General features: G+C 42.2%; 1 long non-coding RNA gene across 1 annotated transcript in view; it reads right to left on the bottom strand.

Annotated features, from left to right (window-relative positions):
- The window catches only part of LOC142072811 (uncharacterized), a 39,597-nt gene extending 27,138 nt beyond the window's left edge, over positions 1-12,459 (bottom strand). Inside the window, exon 1 of the long non-coding RNA XR_012669390.1 lies at positions 11,977-12,459. This is a non-coding gene — a long non-coding RNA (uncharacterized LOC142072811). The remainder of the gene's footprint in view (positions 1-11,976) is intronic.
- Positions 12,460-12,707: the final 248 nt, after the last annotated feature.

Here is a 12,707-nt window from a genome sequence, read left to right as displayed (position 1 = left end):
TTTTCCTGTGGTGCGGGACCGGCTATAGAAACACTAGTTAACAGGCTGGTGGTTCATCTATACAAACATATACATCTTTCTTTTTAATTTATCCTCTCACCACTTCAGGTGTGGAGGATGTCCACCAATTTCTGCCACTTATTTTGCTCTTGCCCTGGTCTCTTCAGATTCCTGAGTGTTATGTTGATGGATCTGGCTTCTTTCACTATCGTTCTGTGTAATGTTTCTCTAGATCACCCTCTTTTGCTCTTCTGTAATATTTGTGATTAGAATGGCCACAAAGGAAATCTCGTCAATGAAGAACATCAAGTTACAGAGGAACACTTCAGCTAATGAAAGACATGATCAATTTCCCATACGCCTCATACACAACTACAGGAAAATGTGCGTGTCACACCAAAACTCAAGAAAAATTAGACTCACCCCAGCAGAACACCACCAAAAATGAATCAATATGTATCATCAGTGAAATAATCACACCTCAGAGAGGGGCGGTATCACATATGTGACAGTTTAGGGCATCGGTCTATGTAAAACTTATGTATTCGGATTGATTTTATTAACACTATGTATATAAAGTGACCCTCAGTGTGTACTGAATCAGCCACTTGTTAGCAAAGACTGGTCATGTCTCTCACAAACCCTATCTGGAAGCTGCTTCAGGACAATCAAGAAGTCATTAACGCTGAATGCCTCTAAGTTGCTAGAACAATGGTTACTCTAAAACAGGGGTAATCCATTATTTTTTGTCAAGGTCCAAATTTCTTGGACAAGGTCTAGTCAAGGTCCAGACGCCAGAGAAAATAATAATAATAATAAAAAAAATGGTATAACTAAATAAATAGATTTTGAGGTCAGTTCAAAGGCATCTGGTGGTCTAGATTTGGACCCTGGTCCGCCTATTGGCTACCCCTGCTCTAAAGAGCATATGACCAGGCTAAAGGAAGCTGGTTCTTCCAGGTTCCCTGAAGGGGGTAGGGTTGGAGCAATAAACAATTCTGAGTAAAAAAGAAACTGGCACAAGTTCTAACATGCAGAATTCACCTTGGTTTGAATGAACAGAGCCAACTCAGATTTTTTTTTTCCTTCTGGGATACCAGAACAGATTCAATAGGAAGGCACCATCAGTTTGAAAGGAAACTTACTCTTGAAATTTTGAGCAAAGCCAGATGTTATAGAAAAGCCCCATTGAAACCAATAAAAATTGCTAAAATCCAGCCTCTCTGAATTCAATGGAAAATCTCTTGTGAAACCAATGGAAAATTTTGCATCTTATTCAGTGTTGTAACAAATACAAATTAAGATCCAAATTTTCAAAAGATCATACACAGAAAAGTGCACACATCAGTAAGGGATTTCAAATGCACACATACATAGGACATCAGGCATTGCACTTGTTTATGTGTATGTTATTTCAAATGCATGTGCATTGGTCATTGCAAACACACACTTGAAAATTTGGGCACATGTGGGAAGGGGGGAGAAAGCTCATCTAAATCTTATTGAAATAAAAAGTTAAGATTAAAAAAAAAATCAAAACTATCGGTCTGATTTTGCTGGCTTGCAAAATCAATTCTCAAGGAGGGAAACTATAAATTAAGCAATATCTAGTCAGGTTACTCTTTAATTTTATTAAAATATAATGTGCTTATTGCCATTCAGCTACCATAGGTGCTTGTTTACATAATTAAAGGAAATAAATTCCATAAAATCATGAAAACAAGAAATATTCCTAACTTTCACAGAAATGTAGGCTGGAAGGGACCTCATCGAGTCCAGCCCCCTGCAATGTGGCAGGACAAAGTAAACTTAGATCATCCCTCAAAGGTATTTGTCTAACCTTAGAAACCTCCAGTGATGGGGATTCCACAACTTCCTTGGGAAACCTATTCTAGATCTTAACTACCCATATAATGAGAAAGTTTTTCCTAACATCTCCCAGGCTGCAAATTAAGCCCATTACAACTTGTCTTATCTTCAGTGGACATGGAGAACAATTGATCCAACTGTTCCTTCATTGTGACTAGATACCCAAGAGTTAATCCTTAGCTGTGAAGAATAGCTATGATTTTCTGGCATTAAACCAGAGCCTGGATGTTATTCTGATGCTGTTTTTCCCTCTTTGGTGAATAATGTTGTTACACTTGCATTAACTACTAGTGATGTTTCTGTAAGGGACTCCTGGGACTCTTATCCTCTTGTCTCATTTCCAGTAAAGCAACTACTCATCCTTAACACCAACACGATCCCCACTGGATAAAAAACAGAACTCAACTCATCTGGCTGTCTGATCATTGGCTAACTAGCACTGAAGTGCCACCTGAACAGTATTACACTTTATTTTTATGGCAGCAGTCATTTTAGATACTCACTACTGCTTGGGAAATTCCAGATCTTAATAAAGTCTTGATCCTGACCAAGGTTACTATGCCCTACCACAATATCAAATAATAAATAATAATAATAATAAATATAATTAATTACATACACGTGACTTCAAACTGCAGGTATTATTTATATATGTGAATAGAACAATGGTTCTCAAACTCTGACCTATGGACCACCAGTTGTCCACGGAATTTTTGCTCATGGTCGGCAGAACAAAATATTTTGAGAACCAAGAAGTGGGTAACTGGGGAAGGTGGAAAGGGGAGATGGTTCCATAAGAGGGTCTTTTTCACAAGATGGTCCACAGGATGAAATGCTAGAAAACTACTGGGATAAAAATATTTGTAACATCCTAGTTTCATTTCTTATATAAGTCCAAGTTCCACAGCCCTTACTCACATGAATAGTCCCACTGAGAACAGAATTGAGTCCAACATGCTATTCCCACAGGTCACCAAAATATAAATGTAATTAATATGGGTATACCACATCACACACCCATATTAACTGTACTGATTGCATGTATATTGAAACCAACTTGCTTCTTTTCTACACGGAATGCAAAGACATTTTCTAAAAAAACGTAATCTTTTATACTAAAAATAATGTATACAAGAATACACCATCTTAAAATTCTAAAGAGAAATCATTTATGTTCTGCTTAATGATATCACCAGAAACCCTCAATGGCTTTATATCTTTGTATGAGAGAGTTACTCATCTATATGTTCAGACACCAAGTTGTTCACTTTTACTGCAAAGTAAATTGGTGGTGGGGGAGAGGTTTTGTTTTCTGTTACAGAACAACATGTGCAGGGAATACATTACTCTTGAAAGACTGGAAACAGCAAGTTACAGCCTAAACCATTCTAGTAGGCAACTCTTCTAGTCCTGAAAACTGACCCAAGAATTGCAATAATTTAAAGATATATAAATGTAATATGTATCACTATATTGTAAATTCACATATTTCCTATCCTTCAGAGTAGTACCAATAAAAAAAATCACCCTTATAAGTATAATATGAAGATAAATTGTCTCTCTACAATATAGTCATACCACTGTATTTGGTTTTATATAGCCTTCTTTTCATAGTCAACATATCCCAAATCCCAGTCAGAGTAGCGCAGGACATTTTGTCCATAGAAACTCATTTTGGTTTTGGTTTTTAAACAAAGTTCAAATTTTAATTTTCTTAGGGTTTAATTTTGTCATCAGTGACTCCTGTGCACTTGCCCTTGTAGTTATTGGAGCTTCACAGGAGTCACCAAGGGCAAAATTTAGGCTTACTTGTTTTCATTCTTATTATTAACTATTTGTTTAATGCTATTTGTCTTTTATAATGCTCTGGTGCTTGGGGAGAACACTCTTATCCCTGCAGTAAAATGTTGTGGGTTTTTTTTATTTTGTTTTGAGAAGACTTGGGCAAATTCCTAAACCTAGAATCACTTTTAAACATTTATATTACAGCATCACCTAAATGACGAACTGAAAAGTTGTTAGAAAAAGCCATATGGGTGGCCAACAATTAAAAAAATATATATCAGGGTGAACAGATTGTTGGTGTGCACTACAGAGTATAAGTGAATTAGGAAACAATACTGAGGCTTCAGTACTCTTTGAGAGTTGAACAACTCCCAGCAACTTCCATATACAATTTTTAAGCCCCTCAGAGAGGAAGGCCTTTTCTCCTTGAGTCTCCACAGTAGTGCCTTTTGGGCAAATAAGATTATTATTGTACTTCAGGCAAAAAGGTCACAATATAGTGGTTTGAAACAGGGACATTTCCATCCCTTTCTGTCCTTAATATTCCTCATTGAAAAGTTCTTCATGAAAAACAAATTGCTGGACAAAGAACTAAGAAAACTGCTTGCAAGTGCAGTTCAATAGGTCTTCCAGTGCGTCTTGCAGGACATGGTACAGGAGAGGCCACTATGGCTGAATGAGTGGAGAACAGAACATTAAGGACATTTGAAGGGCAAAATTCTGCAGTGAAATTATACTCTATAAACGCCACTGACATCAGTAAAGAGGCATAGGGTTTCAGTCAGTGCAAATTTGCCTGGAAACTGCCAATATCTATTTGTTGGAAAGAAGAAAGCCTCCAGTCCAGAGTGATGGAACTGAAGATAAAGAAATTTAAGAGGTTCGTTCCAATTAAATTAACATTTAAAAACTAAATGATATGAACTTGCTACTGAGCTCCAATCAGTTAAAAATAATTGTATAGCTTATGCAACTCTACACTAAGCCTGAGGAAACCCATTTAAAAAAAAACCTCTCTCTCTCACTTGGCACCAAGCAGAATAAGCCTACAGTGCAAACATGGAGCTCCAACACTCATGCAAATGGACTGTGGTATCCAAACATCTTCAAGGGCTGAAGGGTTAACTTTTTTCCTCTTTCCTATTTTCTTTGTTTAAAATAACCAGTTTGTTTCCATTTGTATGTCACACATCAACCCAGCAAAAGCACTCCAAGTTTACAAATACATACACTTTAAGGTAATGGCATAAAGGAAGAAAATTATTTAGTCTCAGAAGATGACAGAACAAGCAGTAATGTCCTAACCCTAAGGAACAAAAAGGTGTGGGTAGCTATTAGGAAAGTTCTTGGGGACTGGATGGATTTGGCAGTTAGTAATGGGAAATGAGCATTTCACCTTTAGGTTACCGGATCAAATGGGAACATGGTCAGTTGTCACTATAAATTGTTACCATATGAGGACTGTTCAATGTTTTATACGTAAAAAGAGATGGTGGCAGCAATAGTTCAGTCCCTCCTTGACAAGTGAGAATATGTATCCTGCATATCACAAAACCACCACAAAGTTTTCACAGCCAGTTTTCATAGAGAGAACAAAGAATGGAGATTGAAACACCACTCCTCCCAATACGTGCACTTAAAGGTTGTCTTGCCACATGATTGAGGTTGCTGCCTGTGCTATACCTCTTCTGTTGATAAAGGGCTTCAGCCTCAAAGGCTGTCAAGCTAGCACTTTTCATGACCACTACAGTGATTGAAAAAATAGTTAAGAAAAGGTACAATAGAGAACTGGACTATCAAGGGAAATGGTCAAGGCACCAATACCACAGAGATTCAAGAACAGGTTAGATAAGGCATTAACAGGAATGATGGAGTGAATGGAGAATGGAAGGTGGAAGACTCTGTTACACAGTGGTCTTTTCTGGCCCTACTCTCCATTATATTTTGATTTATATTTGTAACTAGCAAAAGAAATTAAACCTATTTTAGATATAATTATTACATTGCACGACATGTAGGAACTGGCAACAAGTATCTTCATTTAAGGAGTTTGTTGACAAACAATCCACAGACTAGTGTGTGTTCTGTGGAGAATTTTTTCTATAGATGTTAAAATATTGTATTTTTCCCAGTTTTGCCTCTGGTAGTGTTGCTGTCTATCATAGTAGTCTGAACTTTGCTTTGGATCACTGCAGGTATCTAGCAAGGGTCTCTAAAGCAGGAACGGGGGTGAGGAAAGTGTCTTGTTAATTTTTTCCAGTGGGGAGGCTGACTACTCATTTCCAGTTTTAGGTAGCTGGAAGAGATTTACATGACGGTGCTGTGGCATGAACCATCAATGGCACAGAGTCTGTGAAGCAAGTGGGAACATTTGATACCTCATAAGCAAGATTTAATACTTCAGACTTTATACTCAACATTTCTTTTAAAGAAATAGGGAGGGATGGGGTTGGTTTAAGGTTTGGAATATCACGGTGTGTATCCTATTGAAAACTATGCTTCCCTGATATAAGACAATAAAAGCAACAGGATTCAAAGTTCATCTGACACTCCCCTTTTATCTGCTTTCTCACACCACTTTACCCCCATTGTTCTTTGGGTTCTGGTATGTAGAATATAGCAATCTGCCTACCAATCCGAAAAAGAGTGTTATGCTCTATCTTCCTTAAACCCACCCATGAATTTGGCACCCTGCCATTCCATCTCACTTTATCCTGTGTATTTTACAATGAACAGAAGAAAAAAGTGGAGCAGATAGTCCTTTTATACTGCTTTACTGCTAGTTTTCTTAGAGCAGTTCCACTTTTGTGCCAAACAGTACCCAAATAAAATATGGATTTTCTTCTTTTTGTCTGTTTGTCGATGTTTTAAAGAAAATTAAATGAAAGAAACGTTGATGCAGCATTAATGTTGGTAATTTAAACATATCAAACTAAATTTTCCACTTCTGTGTTAACTTGGCCATATTGCACACTTATTTCTGATGAATATTTTATTCATTTAAATATACCTCCTGTTGTTTAATGTGTCCAATATTGCTTAGCTACCACCGCTATGCAGACTAACCCTTGTTAACTGCTGAACTTCCTGAGTTTTGAGTGTTAAAATGATTAGAGTGAACGCTGAATTAATCTAGTCTTTTTACATCCAACAACTACACTATTTGTTGATATAGAATTATCTATGAAGTGCCAGTGTGTTCACCTCTGTATGAACACAGAAGATGGCATGCCCCCTCTCTCCTAACAGTAATGTAGGAGACACTAACAGCAACCCTGTCCATGAACATGTTTGCTTTCCTGCCCTCTTCTGGAGAAGAGCTGCAGGTATGGAGCTCAGCCCATTAGAGATAAGATTCCAAATTCATAGCCGTGAAAAATGTGTCAAGGACTATGAAATCTGGTCTTTTGTGTACTTTTACCCTATACAATACATATTTCACAGGGAAGACCAGCATTTTTCAAACTGGGGCTCCTGACCCAAAAAGTGGCTACGAGGGGGGAGGGGGGCGTCACGGTATTGCCACCCTTATTCCTGTGCTGCCTTCAGAGCTAGGTGGCCAGAGAGTGGCGGCTGCTGGCTGGGCACCCAGCTTTGAAGGCAGCGCCCCACCAGCAGCAGCGCAGAAGTAAGAGTGCCAATACCATACCATGCCACCCTTACTTCTGCGATGCTGCCTTCAGAGCTGTGCGGCATAAAAGAGTGGAAGCTGCTGGCTGAAGGCCCAGCTCTGAAGGCAACAGCACAGAAGTAAGGTGGCAATACAATACCATGCTACCCTTACTTCTGCACTGCTGCTGTTGGCAGTGCAGCCTTCAGAGCTGGGCTTCCAGCCACCCACCACCGCTCTCCACCACCCAGCTATGAAGAAGGCAGTGCTGCTGTCAGCAGCAGCACAGAAGTAAGGGTGGTAATATGGCAACCTCCCTACGATAACTTTGCGACCCCCCCAGTCCCATTTTGAGTCAGGACCCCTACAGTTACAACACCATGAAATCTGAGATTTAAATATCTGAAATCATGAAATTTATGATTTTTAAAATCCTATGACAGTGAAATTGACCAAAATGGACCATGAATTTGGTAAGGCCATAGAAATAAAGGATGTACAACGACCAGACAAGAGGGTGGGGGTTTAAATAGAGACTGTTTAAATGGACACACACACACAAACATATACACACACACACCCCACAGTACTTATGACACAGTACTTATGTTTTGTATTGCAGGTGCCTGAATGTGTACAGTGGAGTTGCATCTTATGCGGGGGTTAGGTTCTAAAGTCAGCATGTAAGGCGAGAATCGCGTATAGTCAAATTACCCTTGAAAATCCCTTAAATCGGCCATAAAACACAGTATACTGTACATGGTTTTGTGTATACAACCCTGTACAGTAATATATATAAATGTATATAAAAGAGTACATATGCAAAATATAATTTTACAGTACTGTATTTTTAATTACAGAAGGGTAATTACAAGGGTCATCAGGGCGTGATGTCGATCCAGGTGACGGAGAATTGGGTGATGGAGAGCTAGTCATAGACGAAGTGGTTGGCTCTGGTTCAGCTCGAGAAGTTGATTGCGTAGGCTCATCTGCTGCTGGTTGTTTTTCCTTGAAAAACACGGTGATTGGCAACTGTCGCTGTTGTCTCTTAAGCTGCTCGAACGTTTCTTGATACAGTCTCAAATTGTCCATAATACTACATGTGATTTTGAGGCTTCGTTCCACAGAGGGATCGTATTCAGAAATTAAATCATTCAAGTGTTTCGCTGCTTGGAACATTTCAGCAAATTTATGAAGATTCCAACTTGCTGGCTCTTCCTTTTAGTCATCATCTTCTGTAAATGATTTTATCAGTTCCTACAACTCTTCGTTAGTCAAGGTTTCTCTACGGCTCTCAAATAATTCTTCAATTTCTTCCTCAAGGATGTCGACGAAGCCATCACCACCCCCTTGTCTGGCCACCTGAACAATGCGTTTCACTTCTTTGTCAATGGTTGGGAAACCCTTAAAATCATTCACACGTTCTTTCAATAGGTTTCGCCAACATGCATTGACTGTTTCATGCTTGATTGCATCACTTATATTAAACAGGCAATGGATGCAATCGGCAATGTTGAAGGACTTCCAACACTCCATCACATTAAGATTGGGATCAGCATCCATAGTGCTATGTATCCGTGAGAATGTAAGCCTCGTGTATGTGGCCTTGAAACAGCAAATCACGCCTTGGTTGAGAGGTTTGAGGTGGTATGGGGGGGGGAGAGAAAGAGGACTTCAACATGGTTATGCGCAAACCAGAGTGCCGCAGGGTGGCCAGGAGCATTGTCTATGATCAGCAACACTTTAAAGTCAAGTCCTTTCTCTACAAGGTACCGCATGACCTCCTGAATGAAACACTTGTGGAACCAATTCAGAAATAATGCTGCTGTTACCCAAGCCTTTTTATTTGATTGCCAGAACACAGGCAGGAGATTTTTGTTCTTGCCTTTTAGGGCACAGGGATTTGCAGCCCTGTAGAACAAGCCCGGTTTTATTAAATGCTCAGCCGCATTGCCACAAAACAACACGGTCACACTGTCTTTAGCTGCTCTGAAGCCAGGGGCTTGTCTTTCTGATTTCAAAGTGTAAGTGCGGTTGGTCATTTTTTTTCCAGAAGAGCCCAGTCTCATCAGCATTAAAAACTTGTTCCAGAAGATAGCCCTTTTCTTCTATGATTTTCTTTAATTGTTTGGGGTAGGCTTTTGCTGCCTCTTCATTGGCAGATGCAGCTTCACCAGTAGTTTGCACATTTTTGAGGTTGAAGCGGTTCCTAAAACTGTTAAGCCAATCTTGGCTGGCTTTGAATTCCTTCTCATCAGAAGGCTGTCCCTCTTCGGCAGGAGGTTTGAACAGCGCATAGAGGCTAAGAGCCTTTTCTCACAACGTGTTGCCATTGATAGGCACGCATTACGGTTCACATCTTCCAGCCATAAGTTTAATGCCTTTTCAGTCTTCACTAAAGTCTTATCACGCACCTGGCTCATCATCTTAGCAGTTATTGGAGCACTTGATGCCACGGCTTGACGAATTTCTCTCTCTCAAATCTTGATGGCACGGATGCTAGATTCGTTGTGGCCATATTTACGCGCCACGTTGGAGACCGACATATCTATTCTCAATAAGTTCAACACAGCCAGTTTTTCCTCCAGTGTTGGAACAGATTGCTGTTTCTTCGGCTGGGCACCAGATGAACTAGTTGGCTCTTGTTTAGCGGCCATGTTGTATGAAAAATACGTACAGTATCTTTAAAGCCTAGAATCACACTCAGCATGGCGAGATGCTCACACTATGAGAGGCATGCAGGAACTGAGACCAACTGAGGGAACGACAGATTCACGTCTCCCATCTCACGCTCACTCCGGGGCATACGGTCATTGAGTGGAATCACCTGCACTATTTATAGGTATCTTGTTATTTTTCTTTTTTATTTGCCGAGTGCGTATAGTTGAATTCGCATAAGTTAAATGCGTGTATGATGCGACTCACCTGTACAGCATTTTCCCCTGCTATACTTGGCTGCTTCATTCTTGAATGCAAGTTGGCATCACAGGGAAGGAGAGGAATTGTAAATTTCATGTTACCGCCTCCATACAAGAAGACAGGAGACAGAAGTCCAGGAAAAGGGGAAGGTATGCAAATCGCATTCCAGAGAGAAGCTGTATACTAAGGACCCAGTAATAGTCTCAGTGGAGCCAGTGGCCATCAACTTTAAAGGGAGCAGTATCAGACTGTAGTTTATGTAAGAGTGCAACTGTAGCACATTTATTGAGTAAATTGGCTCAGCTTTTCCCCAAAATATAGAATGCTTGGAACAAACTTTTATTTTGAAATAGGTCAATTATTTTGGCCTACAACCAAAACCCTTTTAAAAAATCTTTGTATTTAACAAAGAATGTCCTTGGCCTATGTTTTACAGATATATAACTATACAATTTCATATTTTTCCCTGTTCAAATCTGATTTAAAATATACTGCTTCCTGTCCTGCACCCCAAATATCAATGATGAGATATTGGCAACCTTAATATCATTTAAGATAGTAAGGAAATCAAAGGGTTGGTTAGTTCATAAAGGCACAGGTTACCACTCTTTTCTGACCGTGCCAAGAAAATAACAGTTTAGTGTCGCAAGACTTTCTCAGCTCATGACCTAGCCTCAGGAAACCGGGGTGGGTTTTTGAGTGCAAAGTACATCCTATCCCCCTCCCACTGTTTCAGACACTGATCCTTCACTGTCAACAACAATGTATTTTGTGTGTGTGTATGCATGCACACATGTGTGTGAGAAAGATGATTCACCAGCCTTTATTCCATAGAGATGATGATTCATTCAGTCATCTCCAGATCATACTAACATACTAAACATGCTCAATAATAAAGCAAAAAACAAGTTCTTAAACTTTTGTGCTCAAACATTTATTTTTTAAAGTGAGAAATATGCAGAGTAAGAGGAAAAAAATGTGCAATGAGGAAATACAAAGGGCTGTATTTCACTTCCACCACAACCATTGGAAAACACACCCAACAGTATGCATAAAAAGAGCTCATCAGTTTTGCCTGGGGGCTCAGACAGGTGTGTCTGCCAGTTCTGCACTGGCTACATCCTTTGGGCCATGACTAGTCCCCCTATCCCCAACTACTTGGAGAGAGAAATGCACAGGAGTAGCTCTCTGTGCAACAGAGGACTTCTGTCTCTCCTCCTTATATAATAATCCAACCTAATCAAAACGGAAGCCAACGACGCTGCCATGGAGCATTAACTAGAGATAATTACCCTAGAAACAGATGGTCTGAACCAGAACCTATTGCTCACTAACTAGCCACCCAGGCTCTTTTGCTAGGAAAATCCTTGGTGGAAGCACACGCAGCAGCCAAATGCAAACCTGCTTGTTACCAAACAGCGAATGTGCTGCTGCTGCTCTCAGTCCCCAGCTACAAGCACCACAAACTGCAGCAGCTTCTTCCAAACGCATTTCAGGGTCTCTCTCTCTCCCCCTCTCTCCAGCCAGACATCTCAGCTCGCTCAGCCTCTGCCCGCCCTGAAACAGGCTCTCTAATTAAAGGGAAATGAGGGAGAAAGTTACTCTGTGGCTCTCTGCTCCAGTCCCTTGGAGCCCGTCACCTCCCTCCTGCCTCGCTGCTGCTCTTCCCTGCAACATGATTCAACAGCAATGTCACGTTAAGCAACTTGTTACGACACCTGCTCGCCCCCCTGCGCCCCAGAACCGGGCTCCCCAGCCCCCTGCTCGGGCGTGCGGGCAGACGGGTCCCTTACCTTCCCTCAAGAGGCCCTGAGCTTGGGGGGGAGCGCGGGCGGGCGGCAGGTAACGGTAGGGCGCTCCGGAGCGGGCGGGCGGACGGGCGGGGGAGGAGGCGGCTGCGGGAGCCAGCCGGGGGAGAGCACGGCGGAGCGGAGTGCGAGGGAGCGGCGCGGGGGGCGGAGGAGTTTCCCGGGCTTGTTTACGCATTGCTGCCCTGTTCCGCGCGCACCCCGCACGCTCTGATTGGACACAAAGTGGGGCACAGCCTGTCGCCGCCCGCCTGCCCTCCGAGCCACGCCGCCGCTCCCTGGCGCTGGTCCCGGCCGGTCGGGGCTGCGGAGCGGGGCCGGGGACCGCTCTAACCGCCCCGCCCCAGGAGCTGCCCGCCCCGGCGCCGCAGATACCGAGGCGCCCGGCCGCTGGGGCCCCGATGAGCGTGTGCACCGCGGCTGCACAGGCCCAGTAGCGCAGGGAAGCCCCAGCAGGGCTGCTGCCGCCCTTACCCGGCCAGCTGCCTGGCTGAGGCGCCCCGGGCCCGGAGCGGGGCGGGGAATGGGGAGAAGGCTGCGCGTGCTGGCGGCGGGGGGGGGGGGGTGTGCTGAGAGCAGATGCCGAGGGACACACGAATAACCCGCCGGATTTTGCATTCTGGGCTGGACACTGAGAGAGACACGTCTAGCGGGACAGAGTCAAACCCACCCTGAGTATCTGCCCGTATGCTTGGATTGCGTCCCGGTGTGCTCGG

This window comes from Caretta caretta, chromosome 7 (genome assembly GCF_965140235.1).
Source record: "Caretta caretta isolate rCarCar2 chromosome 7, rCarCar1.hap1, whole genome shotgun sequence".
Classification (NCBI taxonomy): domain Eukaryota; kingdom Metazoa; phylum Chordata; order Testudines; family Cheloniidae; genus Caretta; species Caretta caretta.
The sequence above is the reverse complement of the archived record's forward strand: the minus strand, read 5'-3'. Positions and strand labels throughout refer to the sequence as shown.